Source organism: Nyctereutes procyonoides, unplaced genomic scaffold, assembly GCF_905146905.1.
Source record: "Nyctereutes procyonoides isolate TBG_1078 unplaced genomic scaffold, NYPRO_anot_genome, whole genome shotgun sequence".
Taxonomy (NCBI): Eukaryota; Metazoa; Chordata; class Mammalia; order Carnivora; family Canidae; genus Nyctereutes; species Nyctereutes procyonoides.
In genome coordinates, this window is record NW_026575024.1 from 15334377 (window position 1) to 15349302 (window position 14926).

At 43.3% G+C, this 14926-nt stretch overlaps 1 long non-coding RNA gene across 1 annotated transcript; it reads right to left on the reverse strand.

Annotated features, from left to right (window-relative positions):
• Positions 1-8603: 8603 nt before the first annotated feature.
• LOC129495800 (uncharacterized) lies at positions 8604-9601 on the reverse strand. Its single transcript, XR_008661614.1, has 3 exons — positions 9518-9601; positions 9154-9197; positions 8604-8925 (listed from the first exon to the last, which is right to left on the reverse strand). It is a non-coding gene; the product is annotated as an uncharacterized LOC129495800 (long non-coding RNA).
• Positions 9602-14926: the final 5325 nt, after the last annotated feature.

Here is a 14926-nt window from a genome sequence, read left to right on the forward strand (position 1 = left end):
AAAAAGAATTTTCCCAGGTCTTTTTTTAAAGTAAGCATAAAATTGACACCCAAGCCTGGCAAAAGTTACATAAAAGGAGAAAACCGCATATCAATTTCACTAATAAATACCAATTCAAAAATCCAAAATAAAATATGAGTAAACAGAATAGAATTGCATATTTTAAAAGTAAGACATCATGACCAAATGAGGGTTTTTTTTTCCTGAGGAATACAAGATGACAAAACATTAGGAAATTCTTAATATAATGTATATATAAGTATATTTAAGGAGGAATAAAATGATAGGATTCATTTCATAGATGCTGAAAAGATCTTCCAAAAAGTAAACTCACTCTCATTTATTACTTTTTTAAAATGTACACACATTCTATAAACTAAAAAATTGACCAATACCTTCTTTATGGAGAAACACAAAGCCTCTTCCGTTAAGGTTAAGAAAAAAGATATCCACTAACTTCTCTACTACTTCATATTAAATTGGAAGAAGCAGCCAAAAAGGAGAAAACAAATTTTTTTGAAAAAAGGGAAGAAGCAGCCAATGTATTGTACAAGATTTTAAAAATTAGACACATAAAAATTTGAAATAAATAATTGAAATTATCATTGCAGATGACATGATAGTGTATCTATCAAAGCTGAAAGATTCCATGCTACACCTAACATAGAGAGGATTTTGTATTAAAATTAAAAAATCATTGCTCTTCTTACATGTAAACAAGAAGTTAGGAGATTTAACATGAGGGAACATTTCGTTTACAGTACAACAAACAATTTAAACACTAGAAATAAGCACCATAAGAAATTACCAAGATTTTAGAACATTTCTGAAATACTCAAAAGTATACTTAAGTTGGAAGACATCTCTTGTCTTTGGATAGAATGATCGCAGCAAAATAAAAATGTCAAATTTCTTCATGTTAATTTAACATGACTGCAATAAAAGTACTGGTAAGGTATTTTTTTCTCCCCCAGGCTTAGAAGAGTTGATTCTAAACTTCATATGAAAAGAAAACAAGTAAGAATAGCAACAAAATCTCTGAAAAAGAAAAGCATCAAAAAGGACTAGTTTTACATTAAAAGATATCATCATGCTTCTAGAGTTAAAGTAGTGTGGTATTGGTATGTGAATAGACAAATTGAAGGAACAAAATAGAAAGTTCAAGAATAGAGTCAACTACAAACAGAAATATAATGTATGATAAATGTGGCATTTCAAGTCATTGGAGAAATACATACTTTGTAACAAATGATATTAGGAAAGCCATAATAACTTCTTAATGCATAGCAAAAAAGAAAAGAAATTATAGTCAATATCAAGAGACAGGAAAACGAGCTTTTTATTTTTATTTTTTAAAAATATTTTATTTATTTATTTGTGAGAGAGAGTGAGAGAGCACCAGAAGAGGGAGCAGCAGAGGGAAAGGAAGGGGGCAGGCTCCCTACTGAGCGGGGAGCCCAACGTGGGGCTTGATTCCAGGACTCCGGGATCTTGACCTGAGCCAAAGGCAGATGCCCAAATGACTGAGCCACCCAGGCTCCCTGTAAAGAGCTTTTTAAAAGAAAGAAGAAAGGGATCCCTGGGTGGCGCAGAGGTTTGGCGCCTGCCTTTGGCCCAGGGCGCGATCCTGGAGACCTGGGATCGAATCCCACGTCGAGCTCCGGGTGCATGGAGCCTGCTTCTCCCTCTGCCTATGTCTCTGCCTCTCTCTCTCTCTCTCTCTGTGACTATCATAAATAAATAAAAAAGAATTTTTTAAATAAAGAAGAAAACTATAAAAAACTCATAGGAATGTGAGTAAAACACAGGAATAGAAAATTTAGAGGAAAAAATTAAAATGGCTCCTGAAATAAGGAAAAAGTAAATATCAATATCTCATATAAGAAAACTACACATTGAAATTATATTCTGATACATTTTCTACCAGACTGACAAAAATCTAAAAATTTAACAACAAACTTCATAGGCACAGTTGTGAAGAAAGAGTCTTTCTCAGACATAGCTGGTAGGAATCCAAAACAGTGCTGTCTCTGGGGATGGGAATTTAGCAGTATTTAACCAAATTAGGTATCTACCCTGTCAGGATTCACATTCTAGGAATTTACCCTGAGGACATATGTCAACAGTCATGCTAACATAATTTATGACATTTGTAATAGCAAATGATTGCTTATTAATGCAAGACTAGGAAGTGGGATAAATAAACTTATGACATACCTACAATATAATATTATAACATCATTTTAAAAAATCAAATGAAGGTCACTATGATCTGAGATGAAGTAACCATCAGTTACATCATTACGTGAAAACAGTGTATGTAGTAAGTTATCCTTCACATAAGAAACAAATGCAAAGAAGAATGTATATACATAATGAAAATGTAAGAAAGATAAAAAAAATAGAATTATTACCTAGGGGCAACCCAGGTGGCTCAGCGGTTCAGCACTTGCCTTTGGCCCAGGGCGTGATCCTGGAGACCTGGGATCGAGTCCCATGTCGGGCTTCCTGCATGGAGCCTGCTTATCCCTCTGCCTGTGTCTCTGCCTCTCTGTCTCTCTCTCTCTCATGAATGAATAAATAAAATCTTAAAAAAAAGAATTATTACCTATAAGGGTTGGGTGAAAGTGGAGTAAAGAGCATAAGTATGGGAAAAAACTGCTATTAATATTAGCCTTTTATATAAATTTTGATTGTTCAACCCCAGCTTTATTGAGATGTAACTGACACATAACCTTGTGTAAGTTAAGGTGTACAATGTGATGATTGAACACATGTATATATTGTAAAATGTTTCCCACAATAGGGTTTGTATAACACATCCTTTATCTCAAATAGTTACCATTTTTGTTGGCATTGTTGTAGTGAGAACATTAAAATCCTCCTCTGGTAGCAACTTTCAAGTATATGATACAGTTTTGTGAACTGTATGGATCACCATGCTGTATAGTGATCCTGAGAAGTTAACTCATCTTTTATTTCCAAACTTAGTTATCTTATGACTGAAAGTTTGTACTCTTTGGCTATCTCCCATTTCCACCACCCCTCTGCCTTGGCAACAACCATTCTAATCTCTGTTTCTATGAATTTGATGTTTTCAGATTCCATACATGAGTGAGATTGGACAGTATTTGTCTTCATCTGATTTATTCCACTTAGCTTGATGCCCTCAAGGGCCATCCATGTTATCACAAATGGCAAGATTTCCTTCTCTTTTTTTAATGGCTGAGTAATATTCCATTGTATATGTGTACCACATTTTCTTCATCTGTTCATCTCTCAATGGACACTCAAGTGGTTTCCATGCCTTGGCTACAGTGAATAATGCTGCAGTGAACATGGGAAGGCGGATATCTTTTTGAGATAGTGGTTCAATCCCCTTTGGATATATACCCAGAAGTGAGATTGCTGGATCATGTGGTAGTTCTATTTTTAGTTCTTTCAGGACTCCTTATACTGTGTTCCATAGTGGCTGTATCAATTTACATTCCCACCAACAGAGCACAAGGGCTCCCTTTGCTCTACATCTTGCCAGCATTTGTTATATCTCATTTGTTTTTTGTTTTTGAAGATAGCCACTCTATCAGGCATGAGATGGTAGGTATCTCATTGTGTCTTTGATTTGCATTTCCATGATGGTTAGTGATGTTGAGTACCTTTTAATGTACCTGTTAGCCATTTCTATGTCTTCTTTGGAAAAAATGTCTATTCAAGTTGTCCAGATTATTATTATTTTAAAGATTTAATTTATTTATTCATGAGAGACACACAGAGAGAGGCAGAGACATAGGCAGAAGGAGAAGCAGGCTTCCTGTAGGGAGCCTGATGCAGTACTCGATCCCAGGACCCCGGGATCATGACCAGAGCCAAAGGCAGAGGCTCAACCACTGAGCTACCCAGGTGCCCCCAAACGATGAAGATGATGATGATGATGATGATGATGACGATGATTTTGCTACTGAGTTACAGGAATTCTTTATATATTTTGGATGTCAACCACTTTATCAGATATATGGTTTACAAAGATTTCCTCCCATCCTGTAGGTTACTTTTTCATTTTGTTGACTGTTGATTCTGCTGTGCAGAAGTGTTTTAGTTTGATGTAGTCCCAATAGCTAATTTTTGCTTTCATGCTGTTGGCGTTGTATCCAAAAAATCATGGCCAAGACTGACTGAAGGTTTTTTCCCTATATTTTGTTCTAGTAGTTTTATGGTTTCAGGTCCTATGTTTAAGGTCCATTTCAAGATAAGTTTTGAGTGGTGCAGATAGAGGTTCAATTTCATTCTTTTTGCATCTGGATATCCAGTTTTCCTAACATCATTTATTGAAAAGATTATCCTCTCCCCATTAAGTATTCTCAGTTGCCCTGTTAAACATTAGTCAACCATATATGCAACCATCCATTTCTGGGCTGTCATTCCATTGGTTCATGTGTCCACCTTCATGCCAGTAATATGTTGGTTTTTTTCTATGCTCAGTGTGAGGCTCAAACTCATGACCCTGAGATCAAGAGTCGCTTATTACACCGACTGAGCCAGTCAGGCACCCCAGCAATATGCTGTTTTTATCCCTGTGACCTTACAGAATAGTCTGAAATCAGGAGGGGTGATGCCCCTAGCTTTGTACTTTCTCAAGATTGTTTTGATTCTTCAGGGTCTTTTGTGCTTCCATAGGAATCTTAGGATTGTTTTTTCCATCTCCGTGAAAAATACCATTGGAATTTTGATACACATTGTTCTGAATCTGTAGATGGCCTCAGAGAGTATTTTATTTTAACTATATTAACAATATTTTAACATTTTAACAATATTAACTCTTCCAACTCATGAACACAAGATATCCTTCCGTTTGTGTCTTTCTCAATCTCTTCCATCAGTGTCTTGTAGTTTGCAGTGTACAGATCTTTCCCTTCCCTGGTCAAATTTATTTCTAAGGTATCTGCTCCTTGTCCTTTACACTCCCCATGCTTTTGCAGGGAGGCTGCACAGGCAGATGTCTTGCCACTCACTTCTTCCACCCAACCACTAGATCAATGAAACTGGTTATGAAGAAGAAACACATTTACTTATTCATTTTCTAACCAATAGGCATTTCCAGAGTGTCTACTGTATGCAAGTCCTGTCTTGACTGCTAAGGATACTCAGGTGAATCAGGCCAAATATGAACCCAGAGAAGGTACTGGTGATAAAACCATGTCTTCATCAAGGAGCTTTGGAAGTTTTGGGGCTTAGTGGGGAAAGAGAATTCAGAGACCACTTACACCAGAGATTAGTCTGCAGAGAGAAAAGCAGGTCAGAGCTATAGTGATAGAACTAGCCAGTTGACCTCCAAGTCCATAGGCACCCCTAGCCACTAGTTCCCAGAATTGCCTTAGGTCAGGCAGAGATAGAGAATGATGGTGGCATAGTTAAATGAGCACTTTTCATGAGGTCAGGACACTGAGTTCAAATCCTGACTTTTCACTGCATCAGGGCCTTAGTTTTCCCATCTGTAAAATCTGGCCATTGGACTAATCCAAGTTGCTCTTTATATTCTGGTGGTCCTATTGGGTTTGTCCTTTGGTATTAAACTAGAATCTATTCAACATGGGGAATAACCATACCAACAGCCCTCCATGTACAAGTCCTTTATAGCATACAAATTCCCTGCACCACTGTTACCTTGAAGGACATTGTTATGTCCATTTTAATAGTGAAGAAACCGAGTGTCACTGAGTCTCAGAGAGGTAGGCCACCTGCCTGAGGCAATAGCAAGTCAGAGGCAAAGCTGACATTTAAACCTAGGTCTTCACCCAGCTTCTTCCTCCCAGGGCCCAGGTCAGAGAGATTCAGGCAGAAAAGCACTGGGGCAGGAGATACTGTAGGTAGGTTCTGTGCCTGGAGGACAGCAGAAGGTGGTGTTGAAAGGCAGAGGTGCTGCCAGCTGTTGTATGTGAGGCAGGCCCCCCCACCCCCACCCTGCAGAGCGCCAGTGGATTTAGGCCACGCTGGGGAGGGTGATGTCCAGTAGGTCCTGCATCTGAGCCTAGCTCATCTTACCTTCCTCAGGGACAATATGCCGCTTTCTGCTCTTGCCCTTGTACTACTTTAGGCTGTGCCAACCCAGAGCACCATTTTTGCATAAGTTTGGAGGGTTGGGCATCCTACAAGTGCCTTTCACCACTGAAGACTTCCCAGGCTTCACCTGAACTGAACAGATCAGGTCCAGAACTCAAGACTCTCCTGCTGTCGGGGACCCCAGCCTCACCTCACCCTTCTCCCTAGAAGCCAATCCCTCTCCCCTGCCCCCAGGATCCAAACTGAGGCTGAAAAGTCTCATAAAGGAAGGCCTGATGCCTTTAATCCAGTGGCCCCCCTGATGGACTGAATGGTAGGTGACCCTCAGTCCACAAGCCATCAAGAAGATTTACTAAGTTGGCAGCAGCAGAGGCAGAGCCAGGCTTTGTCCCCAGCCAGCTTCAGAAGGAGTCCTGTAGCACCCCAAGACTCTCTGTCCTCAGTCTCAGCCTTTGGCCCCTTCCTTGTAGACAGAACCTTCTCACTCAGGTTTGGAACATTTGTAGGATTTCTGTACCTTATACAATAAGCAGTAGGCCAACATTGCTGCTTCTCTGAGCATGGCTGGTCACCCTAGCACAAACCCGAGGGCTGACACACCTGGCAACAGTCGGGGGCACAAGAGCCCATCTTCTCAGGAAGTGAGACGAGTCCCCAGAAGCCAAAAGGAAGGTGGCGGGGATGGGGGGCAGTCATGACGCAGACAAGGGCCAGGGGACAGTGCCAGAGACAGCCTCATAGCTAGGCAATGAGAGTCACTGGCTAAGGAGGGAACTATGCATAGGGCTCACATTCGGGTGTTCCTGGCCCCCGGGAAAGACAGACACACAGAACAAGGAATGACAGAAAGAGAGAGGGAGAAAATAAAGATAAACATCTGGAAACCTTATGATGAAAACTGAGAGTTAGAGACAAAGGGTAGGGAGACAGAGGGGGGGGAAGATAGTAAGATACAGTAATAAAGATTAAAATGAGCCAGAACCTAAAAGAAATGCAGATAGCCATCAAAAGGGAACGAGGTGAGGAATAAGAGCACAAGGAGATGTAGAGCATGAGGGTGAGCAGTGGGTTCACAGACAGACAGACGGAATATGGCAGACAGAGCTGTTTAGTCAAGGGATGGTTTCAGGTAGTTTGGACAGGCCCCCAGACGGAGCCCTCAGTGTTTGCCTCAATTCCCTTTCTTGCTGTGCCCAATGGAAGGACTTGATTGAACTCCTGACTTAGGAGAAAAAGAAGAGGTCACCCCCAAGCTAGCCATTTCTGACCTATTATTCAGAGAGACACAGGACTCGGGTGGCAGGTGACACTCATTCAGGCACTCTCTGTGGGCATGGCTGACCTTCTATATTGCCCTGTCTTCTGGAACTTCCTCCACCTCACCCTCCTCCTGCGAGGCAGGCAGCCTACCTCATGGCCTGATGGCTCTCCCACTGACTCCTCCCTTGGCATTTCCCCTGATAGACTCTTGATGATCTAATATCATCTTGACACCTGCTTTTCAGAGGCTCCAAAGAACATGAGCATCTATTTGCTGGGGCTTGAATTATTCAGGCAGTGAAGGGAAAAAAAGCGGGGAGGCACAAGAGTGTCAGAAAAGAAAGAACAAGTTTTTTCTCTGATACATATGACTATTGAATGAAGATAGTAATTAAATTCCTTTAGACACTTTAAAAATTAGAGTGAGGCCCCATATTTAAATGACAATTTTCATCACATGCCTAAAATTTTAGCACTTGTGGTCGTATAAACAACGACAAAATGTCAGCTGAAAACCTTCTAGGCAGTAGTACCTTTACAAAAATTTGTTTCAGGTATACGTGTCAAAGAAAAATAAATTTTTTAAAGATCACTCTCCCAGACCTGAAACCCTTGTGTGACCCCTAATTAAGGCTGAATCACATAGCAAGAGGTGAGAAGACGCCAGGCTAAATAACATTTCATTATTAGGTAGACTAGGGACTCAACCCCCAAACTAAGACTCAACTAAGGTACCTAACCTGGGTCAGAGCTTTTCCTTTTCCTGATTGATGATGGGCCTAAATTTTTGACCCTAATGTCATAACTTAGAACTAAGGCATGGCCTGCTCCACTTCCAGCCCTAAATTCCGGACCTGGCCCTAGACCATCCTACTCCAAGTGTTAAGGCGGCCACAGCAGTACCACAGACAATGTAGCAGAAAAGCTTCATCCTCCATCTCCAGGTAATGGAGCTACCGTTCACAGGATCCACACACAGAAGATATGACTCAAAAACATGCCCCTGGAACCTGACCAACAGAAAATCTGAGGGTCAGGAGACATTGAGAGTGAGAAACATATCAGAAAACGAGAAGTCAAGAACCAGCCAAAATTAAATATAAAAGGGTAGCCTGCTCCCTTCTTACAAACTCTAAAGGATCCCCCCAAAAGGCAGAAGACAGAGAAAGGGCAGGGTGGCGGGTGGATATCCAACAGTCTTAGATTTTCATGTAGTTTTAAATAAGTCACACTTTCTTTCTTTTTTTTTTTAAAGATTTTATTTATTTATTCATGACAGTCACAGAGAGAGAGAGAGAGAGAGAGAGAGAGAGAGGCAGCGACACAGGCAGAGGGAGAAGCAGGCTCCATGCAGGGAGCCCGACGCGGGACTCGATCCCGGGTCTCCAGGATCGCGCCCTGGGCCAAAGGCAGGCGCCAAACCGCTGCGCCACCCAGGGATCCCCACACTTTATTTCTTTGCATTCTTTCATGTTAATAAGCATTTAACTCTCCATAAAAGGACGTTTGGTGAGTGAGGAGAGCCTGGAGGAAGAACTGGGGATCAGTTATCCAGGTCTGAGCCTGTCGGATGGGTCTTCTCAGGTCTGGTTAAGAAGGGGTTTCTACCTGGGGAGAGAGGAGGGACTCAGATGTGAGAAGGTGCAAAGGGGTGGGGGTGGGGGGGTGCAGAGGGCAGGAGGATATTCACTGGGTCCCAAGACCACCCTGGTCTGCATCCTGCTGGGTACCCTCGTCCCAGGAGCGCCCAGATGTGCTGCCCAGGAATCAGGAACAGGGGACAGGGAATTCTAAGAAGGGCCATCCTAAGGAATTAGAATCTTACAATCCTCTTACCTGGAAGTTGAAATGTGGAGATGAAAGTGATTCATTATCATAAGCTGTAAGAAAAAAACAATGGCAGTTGAACACAATAAAAATTCAGTAACAGTCGAGGGATAATCTTGTGGATCATCTTGTCCGAATGGCCCCATCATTCTGGTGCCCGTCACACGAGGTGGACTTGTGTGCCCTTTTGAGGAAGGGGCCCTGGGCAGGCCCACCTGGGCAGGCAAGCCCAATCTCAAGGCCCACCCCAGCTGGGAAGAGCTCTGATCTCAAGGACTTCTAAGAGCAGTGTCAGTGCCAGGACACCTTGTTCTTCGGGAACATTCCCGGCGCAGCCCGAGGGCGGCTGTTGGGGGGAGTGGGGGGCTCTCACCTCAGTCTAGGCTGAGCCAGGGCTCCATACACTGCCGCCTGCAGTTGTAGAAGCAACACTTGCGGTCCGCCTTGCAACCTCTGTCACCATAGCACAGAGGTAAGAGGACGAAAGGGCACTCATGTGTAAACTCCGGGCAATATCCAGGCTTCTGCACAGCTGAGGAGAGAGGCCACAGGGTGAGCTGGGGGCGCCGGGGCGTCGTGGCCGGGCACGAAGGGAGCCCCCCCCCCGGCCACCCGCGGGCCCCCTGCGCCCGGGGACACGCACCCTTCCGCCGCCCCCAGCCCCAGGGCTGCGCCGAGGGGAGGCCGAGGAGGAGGAGGAGGAGGAGGACCGCGGGGAGCGCCGCCGGGCGGAGCAGCTCCATCGCGCCGAGCCTGTGCGCAAGGTGCGCGGGGATTCTTGGCTTATATCGCCTCTGGCGGGGGCCCGCCGGCAGGGGGCGCTGTGACCCCCGGGGTCCGAGGTCACCGGTGCCTCCCTCCCACCTGGAAAAGGCGGGGGCTTCCTTCCCGCCCCCAGCCCCGCTCCAGGGGAGGCCTTGCAGTACCCCGGGCGCATTGGAGGGAAGGGGCTGGCCTGGCCCTTAATACTTCTTGCTTTACGGAGAGGATTTTGAAGCCTTATAAGAGAACCGATTTTCCCAGGGCAGATCCTTAGGTCAGATAAACTCCGCTAAGTGTCCGGAACAATTTAAAGCCCAGCCCTCTGGAGCCCCTGCCTTCGGCTCAGGCCACGATCACCGGGTCCTGGGATCCAGCCCCACGTAGAGTCTCCTGCTCAGGGGGCATCTGCTTCTCCCTCTGCCCCTCCTCCCCCTGCTCCTGTGCACACTCTCTCTCCCCCCAAAATAAATAAAATCTTAAAAATATATAAATAAATAAAGCCCACCCCCTCCCCCAGCAGATTTCAGAAATGGGTACATTCGAAGAGCTTACTTTGAAAAGATGAACCTATGAAGCGCACACAGGCACAAAGACAAGGCAAGAAAATGAGCTGTTAGCAAGATGCTATCTAGACCTACAGAGACCATCAATGCGTCGGGCACCAGAGGCAGAGCTGGAAGTCGTATGATGTTTTGTGCCTTAACTCCTGTCTTTATGCCTCCATGACTTTGTATAAACTTCATTTGCTGATACGATCTAACTGGAGGTCCCTTTGGAACGTGAAGCCCAGGCCCCAAGACCCTGCTAGCTCTCCCTGCCCTCCCATAAAAGTCTGTGTTGTTTCTGCTTGCTTGGTGGCAAAGAACATACCCATCTTAAGCAATGGGAAGAAACAGGTGTCTGGATGCTCACAGGAGAATCGGCACCAGCTGTGGGAGACAGAGCTGCTGAAAAGGGTCAGTCCCTGGAGCCGCAACTCTTTACACCTGTTCCTTTCTTTGCAGTGCTATCTCATAGCTACCTCCTGGCATTTTTCCACTGTGCATCTTCCTTTTTAGCTCTAGCTTGGCCTATCCTCTGTGAAGTTTCTGTCCTCATTTAGAAAAAAAAAAAAAAGATTCTTTCCAATGGGTTTAGCAGGCAAATAACATAAAAGTGTCTGCATTTTTATTCTCAAGATTTTTGTTTGCAGTCCCACATGCCCACTCATGACCTTTCTTTTTTTTTTGACCTTTTTATTTTTAAAGAAACTTGATATTCACTGCAGTTTTATGCTACCAAAACATGACAAAGGTATGACATGCAAAGGAAACTATATGTCAATCTTATTATAGATGTAAGGCAAAAACCCTAAGGAAAATATTAGCCAGTGAATTTTGTCATATATAAAAACGGTGACGCATCATAAACAAGTGGGGACTTATTTCAATCATATGTGGTTGGTTTAACATTCAAAAGTCAGCCAGTGGGGATCCCTGGGTGGCGCAGCGGTTTGGCGCCTGCCTTTGGCCCAGGGCGCGATCCTGGAGACCCGGGATCGAATCCCACGTCGGGCTTCCGGTGCATGGAGCCTGCTTCTCCCTCTGCCTGTGTCTCTGCCTCTCTCTCTCTGTGACTATTATAAATAAATAAAAAAAATTAAAAAAAATTCAAAAGTCAGCCAGTGGAATACTCTTACTAATAAATAAAGGGGAAATCCTATGATCATCTCCACATCAGCAGAATATGTAAAAAATCATGTATCTATTAATGATAGAAGACTATAATGGTACAGGATTAGAAGTTCACTGAGTTCCTTTGATAGCAAGCCTCTATAAAATCCCTGCTACAAAATGATAAAGAGCTACTCCTCCATAAAAGCTGTTAGAATACTAACAAATATTGTCAAAATCAACCTTTTCAGAACTTTAGAACTTACCCAAGGCTTCCAACAATCCATGAAGGAATAATCCTTCCTTATTCAAGAGGAACAGGTGCATCTCAGCAAGAAGAAAGAGCTTTGTGGCAATTTGACGTGCCCCACTCACATCCCTTTCTTCCTGGCTGGGAGGTAGCCTTGAGGGCAGCAGGCTTGCATTGCAGGAGGTGTGAAAACGGGCAGCATAGCTGCCACCAAAGTACAGAGTGCCTTTGATGCTACTCAAAAAGTCTATCACCAAGAAATTGTCACAATTTGACCAGGCAATTTCATAAAAAGAGTCTTTTTTATTTCACCCAACTCAGAGCTTTTCTTTGTGGTCAGTCCTCTCCCTGAGTCAATTTGTTTGGCATTATGGCATCTTCAGACAGTGAGACCAATTGGAGCTAGTGAAAGGCTGACCAAAAAACATAAAAAGAAGTGGGGAATGAGATGTCTAGGAGGTTTTAAAGCTTTCTATCCTGTTCATGGGAATTCGTGGGAATTCTTGGGAATCTAGAAGACCACACACACATGTGGGATTGTGTCTATGCCTAAGTGCTGTGTACATGTGATTTATATATTGGCCCCATCCTTCAACTTGATTAAGATGGTATGACTTATTATGATTGTCATGTACTTGCTGTTGGGTTGGATACAGTCACTATCTTGGGATCTATCTTGGTGTTTGCCTTATGGTATATGATTGAGTGATTCTCTACCTTGATATTAGTCTGGCATGTCACTGCCCTTAGACTATGCCCTTGTTCTTGATTAGGATTTTCTGTCTGATAATGATCATTGCCATATACTTGCTTTATTTTATTTTATTTTATTTTATTTTATTTTATTTTATTTTATAAGATTTTACTTGTTTATTCATGAGAGACAGAGAGAGAGAGGCAGAGACACAGGCAGAGGGAGAAGCAGGCTCCATGCAGGGAGCCCGATGTGGGACTCGATCTCGGGTCTCCAGGATCACACCCTGGGCTGAACATATACCTACTTTAAAGTTGGGATATAATAACTGCCTTTGGAGCCAACCTCGTGTCTGCCTTTTTTGTCCAGAATAGTGTGGACCCTGTTCTGTTTGGAAATCTGTATAATCCATCTGGTAATTAATAATAAGAATGTCTGGCCTCAATAATCTCCAAAGTTCCCTTCCATCTCTTACCCCTCCCACTTGCTCCCCACCAACTCATGATGTTCCCCCAAAGGGTTGTGGCTTGGGTTGCAGCAGCAGGATTCATTCCCATCGGGGAGAAGAATATGTGCCTGAATAGGTTCTCTGCTAGCACCCAGAATATCCTTAAAAGCCATTCTCCTTGACTAGCTTTTCCTCAAGCCCACCTCCTACACTTACCACTGAGTCCCATCATAGCTATTTAGTTCTCAAAAATGAGCAGAGAAAGGAAAAAGATAGTATACTTTGTTTTGCCAGAAGAGCCTTGACTGAGAGCTGAATTGGGTTTCTCATATATGCCTTCCTTGATTGTATGTGCCAGGGGTTAGCTGAAGTCACAAAAGGCATTGTCCTTTCTTAGCTTATCAGTAAATGCTACCTTCCTCAGTCCTGCTCAATAGGGGACATTGTCAGAGTTCCCAGGGACTTTGTGCATGGATATGATGTCAGAGGCCTTTGTCTTCCCCTATAAGCTCCAGCAAATCCTTATCAATACTCATAGGTCGGGGATCCCTGGGTGGTGCAGCGGTTTGGCGCCTGCCTTTGGCCCAGGGCGCGATCCTGGAGACCTGGGATGGAATCCCATGTCGGGCTCCCGATGCATGGAGCCTGCTTCTCCCTCTGCCTGTGTCTCTGCCTCTCTGTCTCTGTGACTATCATAAATTAAAATTAAAAAAAAATACTCATAGGTCATCAGGCTAAGCCTTCTGTATTTATAGAAAAAATTCAGTCCAGAGAAGAGAACTTACTTCAGGTTACAAAACTAATCCTTCCATGATGCCATCATTTAAATACTCCATCACAAATATAAGCCTGTACTTCTCCTTGTTTCAAAATGGGCTTGAGATAACATTCTATTTTACCTGAGAAGGAATAGTCATAGAGGTATAAAGACACTGAAGACAGTGCAACTTTATGGAAGTCAAATAAAGAAGGTTTCAAGAAGCAAACAGTATGTGCCAAATATAAAACTGGCTGTAAGGGTCATCAGGACAAAGACTGATATGTGCCCAAAGTTTTTATTGTCTTCAGCAGCTGCTAGTAACTTTAATTACAGAAGATTAATACTGTTGCTATGTTGAGTTGTCAGTTGGAAGATAGAGAATAGAAGTAGCATTTTCAAGAAGTCTGAATTTGCAATGAAGTGGGGGTCTGGGCCATACCTGTAGATAAGGTGAGCTCCAGAGATATTTGCAAAGGTTGGGAGGAACTTAAGATGTTTTAGTGGTGGTGGGAATGAGTGTTGGATAAAGAAGTAAGAGTGTTGGTTTTCTTATTGGATTCTTTTCAGTCTTTCCCTTTTTTTTAAATTTTTTTTTAAATTTTTATTTATTTATGATAGTCACAGAGAGAGAAAGAGAGAGAGGCAGAGACATAGGCAGAGGGAGAAGCAGGCTCCATGCACCGGGAGCCCGATGTGGGATTCGATCCCGGGTCTCCAGGATCGCGCCCTGGGCCAAAGGCAGGCGCCAAACCGCTGCGCCACCCAGGGATCCCTCCCTTTTTTTTTTTAACCAAACAACAAAATTGATTTTTTAAAAGATTTTATTTGTTTATTAGAGAGAGAGAGAGACAGAGAGACAGAGAGCATGAGTGGGGAGTGGGGCAGAGGGAGATAGAGAAGCAGACTCCCCACTGAGCAGGGACCCCGATGCAGGGCTTGATCCCAGGATCCTGAGATCATGGCCTGAGCTGAAGGCAGACGCTTAACTGACTGAACCACCCAGGTGCCCCCAAAATTAATTTTCTAACAAAAAATTTCCTACATAAATAGTAAACAGCTACAGCCCAATAGTTTGTGAGGAATATTCGCCACCATCAATGAATTCGTTAATATATTGAGAGAGGATACAAAGACAATATTCCCAACTTATCTAGAGAAGTAGAGTTTTCTGCAAATGTGAGAAGATCTTTAATAGTCTAAGAGCATTCCTTTACTT